The sequence below is a fragment of the Schistocerca americana genome, chromosome 9, assembly GCF_021461395.2.
Source record: "Schistocerca americana isolate TAMUIC-IGC-003095 chromosome 9, iqSchAmer2.1, whole genome shotgun sequence".
Lineage (NCBI taxonomy): Eukaryota > Metazoa > Arthropoda > Insecta > Orthoptera > Acrididae > Schistocerca > Schistocerca americana.
This window is the reverse complement of record NC_060127.1, coordinates 170995563-171010378: the sequence shown is the minus strand read 5'-3', so window position 1 is coordinate 171010378 and position 14816 is coordinate 170995563.

Below are 14816 nucleotides of genomic sequence, written 5' to 3'. Positions count from 1 at the left end.
TTGCAAAGTCCAAGAGATGGCACCACCAGCATGATTGTTAAAAAATGGACGAAGAAGAATTTTGTGTGGTGATTAAACATTACTTTATGAAAGTCAAAACGCCTCAGAAGACTAAAGAGAAGCTTGACAAACATTACAGTAACTCTGCACCTTCGATTATAACAGTTTATAAGTGGTTTCAAAATTTTCAGAGGGGCCATATGGGCACAAGTGATGCTGAATGTTCTGGATGCCCTATGGAAGTTACAACTCCAGGAAGCTTTGATAAAATCCATGATATGGTGATGGATGATGGAAGAGTTAAGGTGCATGAGATTGCTAGTGCTGTGGGCATCTTGAATGAATGGGTACATAATATTTTGCATAAACATTTGGACGAGACAAAGCTATCCACAAGATGGGTTCCATAATTGCTCTTGCTTGACCAAAAATGGAATCGTGTGAAGTGTTGCAAGGATAGTTTCCAGCTGTTCAGGAAGAATCCGCAGGATTTTAAGCATCATTTCGTCACTGTGGATTAAACATGGATACATTACTATACTCCTGAGACCAAACAACAATCTAAACAATGGGTTGCCAAGGGAGAATCTGCACCAAAAAAGGCGAAGACCAGTCCTTCAGCCGGAAAGGTTATGGCGACTGTCTTTTGGGATTCGCAAGGGATAATCCTCATTGACTATATAGAAAAGGGTAAAACTATTACAGGTGCATATTATTCGTTGTTATTGGAGCGTTTTAAAACCGAGCTGCAAGAAAAATCCTGGCAATTGGACGGCAAAAATGCCCTTTTCCATCACGACAATGCACCAGCACACACCTCAGCAGTTGTGGTCACAAAATTAATGGAAATAGGATTACAACTCGTTTCAAATCCCCCCTATTCTTCAGACTTGGCTCCCTCGGACTACTATTTGTTCCCAAATTTGAAGAAATGGCTAGTGGGACAAAAATTTTATTGAAACAAGGAGATGGTTGCAGCAACTAAGAGCTATTTTGCAGACTTGGACAATTCCTATTATTTGGAGGGGATCAACAAATTAGAACAGCATTGGATGAAGTGTATAACTATAAAAGGAGACTATGTCGAAAAATAAAAAAGGTTTACCCCAAGCACGTAAGTAGTTTTTATTTTTGCACGGACTTTTCAAATCCCTCTTGTACTATTCAATACACAATACAGTTTCAGCAAACATCAACTAACTATAATTTGGATCAATTCAGACTTACTTTCCATAACCTATAATAAAACAAGGACATCACTGAAATTAAAGGGAAGGTAAATGTTGTTGGCATATTTCTTTGTCATGTGGGGTAGCACTGGATGATAGTTGGCAGCTTATGTTGCATATTCTTTGATATTTGTGGAACAGGAAGACAACAATAACTTCTTTGTACACTTCCACCTGCATCAGATAACTCAAAACGTTTGACCTTTATGCCCAGTACTCCCCAGCCATTGCTAATTGTAACTAATGACTACCTTTTTTTTATTTAAGGTACTGTACTTACAGTGATGTGACAAAAGTCATGCTACACCTCTTAATATTGTGTTGATCTCCTTTTGCCTGGCATAGTGCAGAAACTTCATGTGGCATGGGTTCAACAAGTTGTTGGAAGTCCCCTGCAGAAATATTCAGCAATACTGCCTCTGTAGCTATTTACAAAACTGTAGCCGACAATGGATTTTATACATGAACTGACCTCTGGATTACATTCCATAAATTCTCAATGGAATTCATATTGGACAATTTGAGTGACCATTTCATTTGCTCAAATTATCTAGAATGTTTCTCAAACCAATCACAAACACTGGTGGCCCAGTGACATGTTTTAGTACATGAAGTCCATTAACAGTTGCAAAAGGTCTCCAAGTACCCAGACATAACCATTTCCAGTCAATGATTGGTTCAGTTTGACCAGAGTACCCAATTCATTCCATTATGAAGGCACCACCAGCTTGCACAGTGTTGGGTCCGTGGCTCCATGGGGCCTGTGCCACACTTGGGAGCCTATCATCAGCTCTAACCAACTGAAATTAGGACTTATCTGACCAGGCTGCAGTTTCCAGTTGTCTAGGATCCAATCAATATTGTCATGACCCCAGGAGAAGTGGCTGCAGGTGATGTCATGCTCTTAGCAAAGGCATTCACATTGGTTGTCTGCTTCCATAACCCATTAATGCCAAATTTCACCACACTAACCTAACAGATAACTTGTCATACATCCTACATTAATTTCTGTGCTTATTTCATGCAGTGTTGCTTGCCTGTTAGCACTGACAACTCTACGCAAACACCACAGCTCTCAGTCAGTAAGTGAAGGCTGTCAGCCGTGTGTTGTCCGTGGTGAGGGGCAATGCCTGAAATCTGGTATTCTTGGCACACTCTTGACACTGTGGATCTCATAATATTGAATACCTTAATGATTTCCAAGATGGAATGTCCCATGCATCTAGTTCCAACTATCATTCCACTTTCTGTCTATTCCTGTCGTCAGAAACCTGAGTTACCTGAATACAAATGACAGCTCCATCAATGCACTGTCCTTGTATAGCTTGTGTATGTGATCCTACCGTCATATGTATATGTGCATATTACTTTCCCACAACTTTTGTCACCTCATTATATACTGGGTGTTGTTATATGCTAACCCACATATAGGTTCATTGGTACAAATAAATAGTGAAACACACAAACTGATGTCCCAAAACTTTATGACTGCATCCCACTGCAAGACTGAATACCATTTCGTGGCAATGCTAGCATGTAGTGTTGGAAGGAAAGTACATAAGCAGAACAGAGGGGAATGGGGAGTAATTCTAGGAATGGTATGGACCACAAATCAGAAAATTGACAGTCATGAACTACTTTGACAAAGAGCAAACCATTATGACCTGATGTCTGGAAATCAGCATTTCACAAATGTAAAATAGGTCAATAGGCCACATACTACTCTTGAGAGCATTGAGGGAAACAGACTGAAGGATGGCAAAAGCATGTGTAGGGCACAACATTTTGGATATCAAAATCTCATTAAAGGACATGGGGATCAGAGGACTGCCCACTCTGTAAATCTAGATAGGCACTGATCTGTGGTAGATATGACGACACACTATAATGATGGTGCAGGCACATACATTTCAGAGCACACTGTTTATCACACATTCTTAAACATGAGTGTCTGCAGAAGATGGTTTGTACATGTTCCCGTAATGACCGAACAACATCATCAGTTATGATTGTAGTCAGAACAGGATCAATGAGACTGGATCGTCGATCAGTGGAAACCTTGCCCGATTTGATGAATGCTGTTTCTCGTTTTTATAGATTGATGGTCACGTCTGTATACATCGTCGTCCATGTGAACGATGGCTCAAAAGACGCCCTGCACAACAGACACAAGCCAATGGATCTAGTATTATGCCAAGGGGGGAGGGGGGGGCGGCATTCACCTGAGCTTCCATAGGACATATGGTAGTAATAACGGGCATCATGTCAATTTTGGGCTACATGAACAACTTTTGCAGACCACCTGCATCTGTTCATGCTTCATCTCTTATCTCTTCTTGGAACAACAAAAATTTCTATGTCACTAAGCCAGAATCATACTATAGTGGTTTTAATTGCATGTTAGTGTATTCCCATTGATGTCTTGGCCACCAGATTCACCTGATCTGAACATGATGGAACACACCTTGGACGCTATTGGGGCAAGACTCACACTTGCAATCCACCATCCCGTAATTTACATGAACTGCATGAGCTGCACATAGGCATCTGGTGGCAAATACCTCCAGAAACCTTGAGACGTACCAAGAAATCCATGCCATGTAGCTTTGCTGTTGAATAGCTCTCCGTAGGTGGTACAATACAGTACTGAGTGGGTGGTTGCAATGCATTGGCTCATCACTGTATTTACAATATAGCATCTAAAATTATTTTTGAGGCTGCTAGGCACCCAGAAAGGTGCTGACTTCATACATTTCATTCAACAATAAATGGCAAACTGGTAGAAACAAATGCTGACATACAGGCAAATGATGACAAGACACATTATCACACAGTCCATCATTGTTGAGTCCACCTCTGAAATGGGGTCTGTGCCAAGAAATTAATTAGAACTTTGAGATTCTGCACTTCAATCAAATTTACACTAAATACAGCATGTGAAAATCAGTAAAAAGTAGTCATCTTTGTACTGAACGTTAATCGTCACCATTATTACACACATCTCATTTTGTAGTTGATTGCCTGGGAGCTAGGAAAGCCATACAGTGGTCATGCATCTTGTGTGGGCTGACATCCAGGATATCCCTGTTTTTCGTTATGCTAAAGATAGACAACCTGGTTAATTTTTTGATCCAAATGCAGACAGTTAAATTCTTATTAAATGTAATTTTGCTGGATGGATAGAAATGGAAACTAAACATAAAGTCAGTATTACTGTCTTTCATAATTTATTTTTAATACCACAACTATATTTGGTAACAGCATGTGCTCAAAGAGTGAGCTGTTCATCAACAACAAGCAGCTGCTCAATTATAAATAACTTCAACAAATGTTACAATTTTGTCTGTCAGTTCCTCGCTGCTTTGCTCTATGTGCAAGTTTGGTGACTTTTTGATCATATTCCTTGGTAGCTTTCTTCTTTTTCTCAACTTCTGCTCACTGGTTACAAGGAGCTTTACATAAATGTTAAATAATGTAGCACAATGTAATCCAAGTGAATTTTCAATTTTTGCACATTTATCATCATTCTCTAACAAAATGATGGTCACCTGTATACTAACATTCACACAGTGCACAGAACAGATTGCTAAACACAAATATAAGATGCTGCCTACATACAATAACCGTTGCATACAAGTGGCTCTATTTGCATAATCCAGTCAAATCTCAGCACACACTACTGACAATGAACCCTGTATTATTCATAGTAACACAGACTAACTGCTTGAACATTACTCAATAATTAATTAGTGCAGATTCTCTTGAAATAACACTGCACAAACTCTACACGATGGCTGCAAATTTTTGCAAAATGCCTACTTGAATATACATGTAATACTTTTTTAAAAAACTGGTAAAATACACACATCAAAAAAAGTTTTGTATCACCCAGAACCCCTGAAGGCAGATGTTGACTGTGAATATTGTATTACAGTCACAGACCCTTTGACTATCACTATACCTGCCGAAACAACTCCAGTTCCAACATCCATGGCGAGGTCCATCTTTGCAGCCATGACACCATGCAGCACGGTACAGATGGGCCCAACAACATGCTGAATGGACTGCTCAGGATTGGCATCACGTTCTCTTCACTGATGAGTGTCGCATATGCCTTCAACCAGACAATCGTTGGCGATGTGTTTGGAGGCAACCCAGTCAGGCTGAACGACACGCCTTAGACACGTTGTCCAGTAGTTGCAGCAAGATGGAGGTTCCCTGCTGTTTTGGGGTGGCATTATGTAGGGCCAAAGTATGCCGCTGGTGGTCATGGAAGGCACCATAACAACTGTACGATATGTAAAGCCATCCTCCAAACTATATAGCAACCATATTGGCAGCATATCAGCGACGCATTCGTCTTCATGGATGACCATTCGCGTCCCCATCACGCACATCTTGTGAATGACTTTGTTCAGGATAATGACATCACTCAACAAGAGTGGCCAGCATGTTCTCCAGACATGAAGCCTATCAAACGTGCCTGGGACAGATGAAACAGGGCTGTTTATGGATGATATGCTCCACCAGCCACTCTGAGGGATCTATGCTGAATCACCATTGAGGAGTGGGACAATCTGGACCAACAGTGCCTTGATGACCTTGTGAATAGTATGTCACAACAAATAAAGGCATACATCAATGCAAGAGGATGTGCTACTGGGCATTATAGGTACCAGTGTGTACAGCAATCTGGACCACCATCTCTGAAGGTCTCGCTGTATGGTAGTACAACATGCAATGTGTGGTTTTCATGAGCAATTAAATGGGCAGAAATGATGTTTATGTTGATCTCTATTCCAATTTTGTGTACAGGTTCCTGAACTCTCAGAACCGAGGTGATGCAAAACTCTTTTTGATGTGTGTATTAAGTAAGTACATTTTCTAGAGTAACATAAAAGACATTAAAAGTAGAGAATACACAAACACACATTAAGCAGTGAAGCTCTTTTAATTAACAATGGCATAGGTAACAGCTCAGTTTCATGTAGCTGAAGTATCGGTATACAACAAGATTTGCAAAAGCTTGTTAAGGTTTTCCCAGCAACTCAAATTTTCTAATCAACATAGCATTTTATAAACTATCACATTATTCTTGGAAAATTATACATTCTTGGAATCAAATAAACTAGGACTACAATATTACAGCAATGCTGTTTTGAAAGGATTGCATATTAAAATAAAAAAAATTCTTCATTACTTTTGACAGCAATAATTTTGAATAAAGGCAACTTTTGAATTATAGTTTTCAGAAATATAAGATGTTCCTTAGAAGTACAGGAATGAAATAAGATACATCAATCCTAAAACAGACAATTTCTAGTGCAGTTGAATTCTGAACTGCACATGGTGCCGACAAACTATTAATTTTAAATATTTCTTCAAGTGAAGTGTTTCTACATAAACTGCATACACTTTTATTATCAGCAGCCTGTATTACTTAACACTGTCACCACTGTATATGAGGAAAAAGGGAGTGTGCCTTTGTTTATAGTAATTTCTTGGTTTTTCTGCATCTACGGCTGTAGGATTGGGACATTAACCAGAATATCAGTGCACAACACAGTACATGCACAGCAGTGGTGTGAATAAGTTATTACAGGGAACATCCTGTTTGACTTTTACCTACAAATGCAGTTTTTGTTCCAACTATGGGGATTATCCCTAACTACAAGGCCAGATTATTTTTATTGCTTCTTACATACTACTTCCTGATATGTTGTGTAAATTTGCTTCAAATCCAGGATAAACAAGTTGCAAGGAGTTTCATGGTGGGAGTCCTTGTTTAATCCACAATGATGTGTAGTCTCCATAACACCATGTTTTGTGATGATGTGTCTTTCAAACAATTGCTGTATGCCAGTTTTTATTCCCTTATTTCAACTGATTTTGTTCTTATCACTGAATAACACATTTCAAGTCAGCAAGTGACACCTAGATCCATTAAACATCTTTTTAGACCACGTGTTGCAGATTTGTTTCCCTATTTACAAGTCCCAAGGAATCTCCTTGTGGCAGTTCAGCATACAATAATGAAACTTCCTGGAATGTTACTAATCTGCTTGCCTCATTTTATGTCCTCTCTGGTTCAGTTGATGACATAATAGATACTGCTAAGATTTTTCATTATAAAAGTGACATTAAAGTAGTTTAAAGTACAGGCAGTATGCATTTATTTTCACAGTTGCACATACACAGCTGGAAAAAAGAAAATTGTACACCATTTTAGAGATTCCCAATTCACTTATGTTTTATTGTTGCAACAGGGCATATGGAGTACATGAAATGATTACATTTACAGATCAATAGTACAAATGGTTCTGAGGTACCAGGTATGCTGAAACACCCATACTAGTACATGGTATAGCCTCCATTGGCAGCAACACAGGCACTGACCCTGTCATCCATTCAATCATACAAATGGCAAATACTGTCCAGGGATAAATTATGCCACATCTGCTAAGTCTGTTCACACAATTCTGTAAGAGTTGTTGTCAGACAAGTCACATGAGTCACTTCTTGTCCCATCATATCCCACAAGTGCACAACTGGAGACAAGTCCAGAGATTATGCACCAGGAAAGATCCTGCACATCTTGCAGAGTACATTGAGTTTCATGGGCAATGTGTAGGCAAGCATTAGCCTGTCAGAACAACACATCACCTTCCTGTCACAAAAATGTCAAAAGACTCGCTGTAACAACATACTGCACACACTGAGTGCTGGTTAGTGTCCTCTTGTCCTCTCCAGAAACACCAAAGGTGAATGAGAATTGTAGCTTATCACACTCCAGACCAAAAGGTGTAGGGTGGTGCCAAAGTGTCATGGATGAATGCTCTCTACAAGACAGCACCCACCAGGCCTTTGTTGTACACATGGATGACTTATCACTTGTGGGCAGGCAGAATCCACTTTCACTTCTGAAGAGCACAGCATGTCATTCCATCTTCCAAGTGATCCTCTAATGGCACTAGTTGAGCCACACATGTTGATGCTGTGACATGAGTGAAAGATGGTCTACAAGTGTGTGCATCTACTCCCACTGCTAATAATCATTTTGCAACAGTTCATGATGACACATCTGGGCTCACAAGCCCTCTTATCTGGGCTGTGGTATTTGTACAATCTGCCATTGATGCCCTCACAATACAATGAACCTGGTGAGTGTCTGTACTGCATGGACACCCAGAACATCATCTACAAGTGTGAGAACCTTCATGTGACCATTGATGACAGCATCGTTGCCCAACTTGTGTGGTAATTCTCTGAAAGGACCATCCCACCACTTGGAAGGCCACAATCTGACCCTTTTCAAACTCACTCAGTTGGCTATAGGAAGTGTGAGAGTATCTCCACACCATGGTTATCTGCTTGCTTCTTGCTTTTGCACCACACTGCCTTCTGGCTGTGAGCATTCCCTATTAGAAGACAGACGCTGATGGCACTCTTATAACTGTGCCACTACACTATCTGCTGGTGGATGACATTGAAACCATTATCAATATATCCACTATCCACCAGGTGGGATATACTGTCATTGGATCAAAATCAACATCATCTATCCAGGTGTACTAATTTTTTTCCCGGCATTTTATTATATCAGCTTGCAGTTCATATTTCACAAAATAAGGTCAGCAACTTACATAGACTCCATACCGTCTAACTCATAAATGTTAGTGGCAATCAACTGTGACTATTACAGCTACAAAAATATGAACAATGCTGATGTGACATTGACTCAGTGATGAAGGCCTGTTGTCACTGATTCACCAGTTATGACTAGATGTGACTGATTTCTTTGACTGCGTGTGACTGGCTTGCTGAGATGATACCTCAAATAAAATAACTTTTTAGCCAACAGATTGCACTGGCTGAGGGCAGTGTTTCTGGCATGCAACTGACCATAACTGACAAGGTCCTGCATACACCTATGAAACAAAATATGCATCACAGCAAGCACTTGGCATTTGAGAAAGAAGTATGACAGGCTGTTGACTGGCTCCTCCTCCTGGACTTGATGAAACGTCAGTTTCATAGTTATTTAACTCAGTCTAAATATCAGTCACTGACAGTGACATTGCCCATGATGAATATTTCAAAACTCATGCAGGAAATGTTCTAAAAATTATTCTCAAAATGTTAAAATGCAGACTAATTAAATTTTTAATAACAACTTGAAGGACAGAAATTAAATAATTTGAAAATGAAGATATTTTGTTGACCTGTTGAATAGTCACTCCTTAAATTGCTTTGACATTGGGTGCTATTTTTATGGACTGAATTTTGGGCATGCAACTCCCTTGTGTTTTCTGTTCAAACTCACTAGGATTATTCATTGAACTAAATCTTATATTTGAAAATTTCACTAACACATTTACCCTGCAATAAAAGGTCAACATTTTTTTAATACAGAAAACTTTTGGTCTGAGCTACTGGAGATGACAGTCACGTGTGCATGAGGAGTGCTCACTTGTATTAATGTGTCTTCCTTTTCTGAACAAGGTTTTTGCCAAGTGCTAAATGAGTAACAGTTTTCCATTGTGCCTCTCTATAAATGAACATGGCATCTTTATGGTGAGTAGCAATCTGTTCTTTTCCTAATATTATTGATATTCCAAACTGGAATTTCTCATTGTTTGATAGAAGCATGAATTAGTAATACTGGATTTTAAGGGCTTATACTTAATAAATCATGTACCTTATGAGAATAACATTTAAGAATACTGATACTTTCTAAATTAAAAAATGTTGCAAGAAGAGAGAGTGCTATTTGTAATGAGCAACTTTAGGGTCTAAAAATGAAGTATGTGAATCCTGGGTCAAAATATCAAGTACATTTTCAGTGATGAATATTTCTTCGAGTAAAATGTTTATTTGCAGAATATTTATATTGTGGCCATCATACAAACGTAAAAAATAAATACTAAAAATAGTATGTCTTGCAAGAGATTTTGACATTTCACGTAAATCCTATATACAGGGTGGTAAGAAACAGTCTGAAAAGTCTGACTGTTTTTTATGGTGCCTCTCTATAAATGAACATGGCATCTTTACGGTAGGTAGACTGAGCTGAGACATAATTGTTAAGAAAAATATTCACCGTGTAGCACCATTTAGTTAATCATCATTGAAATTAGCAAATGAGACCATTGTGTGTTCAAAATTAAGTAACCCACCAAGACACAATTAGTGCGTTATACATGTTCTCACAGTGTATATGATTACACAAGACTGCTCAGCCTTTGCCTCAGGTTTGGTCTTGTCTATTGCCACATGTACAATTTTTGAACTGCTCTTGTGTTTGGTTTTAGGAAACCAAATGGAGAAACGGCACTGCCTCTGGTGGGCCACTTGAACTTGTGCATGCAATGGCCTCACTGGCTAACTTCAATGTTAATCAACACAGAAATAGTTCAAAACAACAAATTTTTTTCTTGACAATTATTTCTCAAAGCAACCTTTCTTGTAACACTCTTACAAGCCCTTGTAACACTCTTGCAAGCCTTTCAGACTCTTTCTGACCACCCTGTATGCATTAAACAAGAATAGAAGAAAAATTTATCATTTCTGTTTAGGGTGGTTTCAAAGCAAGTGGAGCTGCGTTATGTATCAGACTCAATCATGTAGGCACATATGTGTGAGCTGTGCTTGCATACTTTCGGAGAAGACCTTTTGGCCACTAGCTCACATGCTAGGCAGGTTTTTTTTTCCCAACTCAACATTTCCACTATATCGTGATAATACTATCATGGAGATATATGGGGAGTTGTACTAGTATATGACCAATTGGATATTTTATTATATATAGCAATGAGCCAAAACATTATGTCCACTCACCACCGCAAAATTGACTACCGCATGGTGGCGTTTTGGAATGTAACATGGTATGGAAAGTATATAAGTGAAGCAGAGATGAATGGGGAATCATTGTAGTGATGATACTGGTATGGAAAGTATATAAGCAGAGCAGAGATGAATGGAGAATCATTGTAGTGATGATACAAGTTGGAAATGGGAAATACATTGACTTTGACGAAGGGCAGATTGTTATGGCATAGCACATGGGAATGAGCATCTCAGAGATGGTGATGCTGGTTGACTGTTTTTGTGTGGGTGTAGGCACATCGTTGAACATAGGGCTTTGAAGGGGATGAGTCCCCATGTTGCCGCCTTGACATCATCAATTATGTTTGCAGTGGAATGGGATCATTGAGACTGGACCATGGATCCATAACTGGAATTGTATTGCCTGGTCACATCTGGACATGCTGTCATCTGCCCAGCTAGTCAAAATGTGCACCATACCATGGATGCATATTGGTGAAGGCACCATGACAGCTGTAAACTACATGAACATTATTCAGACTGCCTGCATCACTTCATGTTTGATGTCTTTTCCAGTGGCAAGGGCATTTTCCATGAGGATAATTGCCATCTCAGAAGGCCAAAATCATACTACGGTGGTTTTAGGGCCATGACAGAGAACTAATACTGACTTCTTGGCCATCATATTTGTCTGATCTCAATGTGATGTAACATATCTTGGACACTTTGTGGTGGTAGCTCTGGACCTATAAATCCCTGGCCCATAATTTACAAAAAAATCATGATTTGTGCATAAAAATCTGGTGTCCCATATCTCCAGACACCAACCAAGGACTACCTGGGTCAATATGCTATTAAGAAGATGATCATATAGATTTTGCCCATCGATATATTTATGCCTCATGTCACTCAAACAGTGCAGATACACTCCTGGAAATTGAAATAAGAACACCGTGAATTCATTGTCCCAGGAAGGGGAAACTTTATTGACACATTCCTGGGGTCAGATACATCACATGATCACACTGACAGAACCACAGGCACATAGACACAGGCAACAGAGCATGCACAATGTCGGCACTAGTACAGTGTATATCCACCTTTCGCAGCAATGCAGGCTGCTATTCTCCCATGGAGACGATCGTAGAGATGCTGGATGTAGTCCTGTGGAACGGCTTGCCATGCCATTTCCACCTGGCGCCTCAGTTGGACCAGCGTTTGTGCTGGGCGTGCAGAGCGCGTGAGACGACGCTTCATCCAGTCCCAAACATGCTCAATGGGGGACAGATCCGGAGATCTTGCCGACCAGGGAAGTTGACTTACACCTTCTAGAGCACGTTGGGTGGCACAGGATACATGCGGACGTGCATTGTCCTGTTGGAACAGCAAGTTCCCTTGCCGGTCTAGGAATGGTAGAACGATGGGTTCGATGACGGTTTGGATGTACCGTGCACTATTCAATGTCCCCTCGACGATCACCAGTGGTGTACGGCCAGTGTAGGAGATCGCTCCCCACACCATGATGCCGGGTGTTGGCCCTGTGTGCCTCGGTCGTATGCAGTCCTGATTGTGGCGTTCACCTGCACGGCGCCAAACACGCATACGACCATCATTGGCACCAAGGCAGAAGCGACTCTCGTCGCTGAAGACGACACGTCTCCATTCGTCCCTCCATTCATGCCTGTCGCGACACCACTGGAGGCGGGCTGCACGATGTTGGGGCGTGAGCGGAAGACGGCCTTAACGGTGTGCAGGACTGTAGCTCAGCTTCATGGAGACGGTTGCGAATGGTCCTCGCCGATACCCCAGGAGCAACAGTGTCCCTAATTTGCTGGGAAGTGGCGGTGCGGTCCCCTACGGCACTGCGTAGGATCCTACGGTCTTGGCGTGCATCCGTGCGTCGCTGCGGTCCGGTCCCAGGTCGACGGGCACGTGCACCTTCCGCCGACCACTGGCGACAACATCGATGTACTGTGGAGACCTCACGCTCCACGTGTTGAGCAATTCGGCGGTACGTCCATCCGGCCTCCCGCATGCCCACTATACGCCCTCGCTCAAAGTCCGTCAACTGCACATACGGTTCACGTCCACGCTGTCGCGGCATGCTACCAGTGTTAAAGACTGCGATGGAGCTCCGTATGCCACGGCAAACTGGCTGACACTGACGGCGGCGGTGCACAAATGCTGCGCAGCTAGCGCCATTCGACGGCCAACACCGCGGTTCCTGGTGTGTCCGCTGTGCCGTGCGTGTGATCATTGCTTGTACAGCCCTCTCGCAGTGTCCGGAGCAAGTATGGTGGGTCTGACACACCGGTATCAATGTGTTCTTTTTTCCATTTCCAGGAGTGTATATTAATGATTAGTCAACACCAGTGTTGGTACCATTTGAGTGGTCTGAGGCTGAAATTTTGATAATTTCTTTTTACACCATAGTCGTGGTGTTCCTTAATACAGTGTGCCCAGTCAGGGTAGTGAAAAACTTGAGTTTACATTGTACACATATGAACTACCGGGAGATACAAAAGTGCCTAGAGCAACAATTTTGTATGGCAGGTAGAACAGCCACCACAGTGCATTAATGTAGTTCATGTTTAGTGTTGTTATCAAGCCTGGTAGGGTACATAAAGGTTGCGAACAGTGTCAGATGATGACTGAACACTGTGAAGACACAAAGATGTCAGGTACTCAAGTGAGACAGCATTGTCGGCACATGACAGAGTTAAAAATGGAGCCTCATTTGCATCTCCTTTTGGCCAGCTGGCCGAATCATGTAGTATCCAGATTTGTGCATCATTTGGATGTGACAGGGGCCAATGTTGAATTCCATGGGAACATGAGCAGTGGAAGCTGTTGTGTAAGAGCACATGAAAACCCTACCTATTGACACCATGCAGATTTTTTGGTTATTTCTCTTCAAATGCTGTTAAATGTAATGTAATCTGAAATACACTGCATTAAACCTACCACACTATGCTACGTTGCTCCTCTAGCCTCGGTGAAACTTGGCATCATGGTCGCAAGCACACCTTCACTTGTGCACATTTTAAGGAGCTTCTGCACTTGTGCACCTAGCTTGACATAATTGCCTTATGGGGCAAATGCATACAGATTTGATAAGCAATGTGCATGGTTCATGGCATGCACTGCTAGCCCTTACCATTCACCTACAAGTTTATGTCAATATCACCAGGTGGTAACACACTGCAGACGGCTTTTAACCCTGTTTGGTTGACATAAATCCCACTAGGCAGAAGCACACTCCACATATACACCAATTCACTCACTGTATGGAAAAATTAGATCAGACATCAGTATATATTATAGTTATACTCATAAAAAAACCTATTTTGTGGGATTCTGAATGAGATACAGTATATTAAGTTTTGGATTTTATCATACAGTAATCCATTTGAGGCACTGAGAACCACAAACCACATTATCATCAATTGTCAGATTGTAGCATTTACTCATGCTTCTGACAGCTGTTGAACTTATGGTGGGCCAGGTTTATCTGTACTGTAGGCCCACATTTACCTATATATGAACATTCATGAAAAGCTGCCTCACTGGCTTCTCTGATACTCACTGAAGTGTGGGGTCAATGATGGTGTGCTTTTGGTCCTTATGGCTCTCAGTGCCTCATTTGTATTCTAGTCAAGTGACCTTGGTGTAGATAGTGCTACTTCAATGTAACCATTTCTGCAAATGGCAGTTTGTGTTTAGAGTTGGAATCAACTTTCCTGTGCAGTGTCAACATGAAAT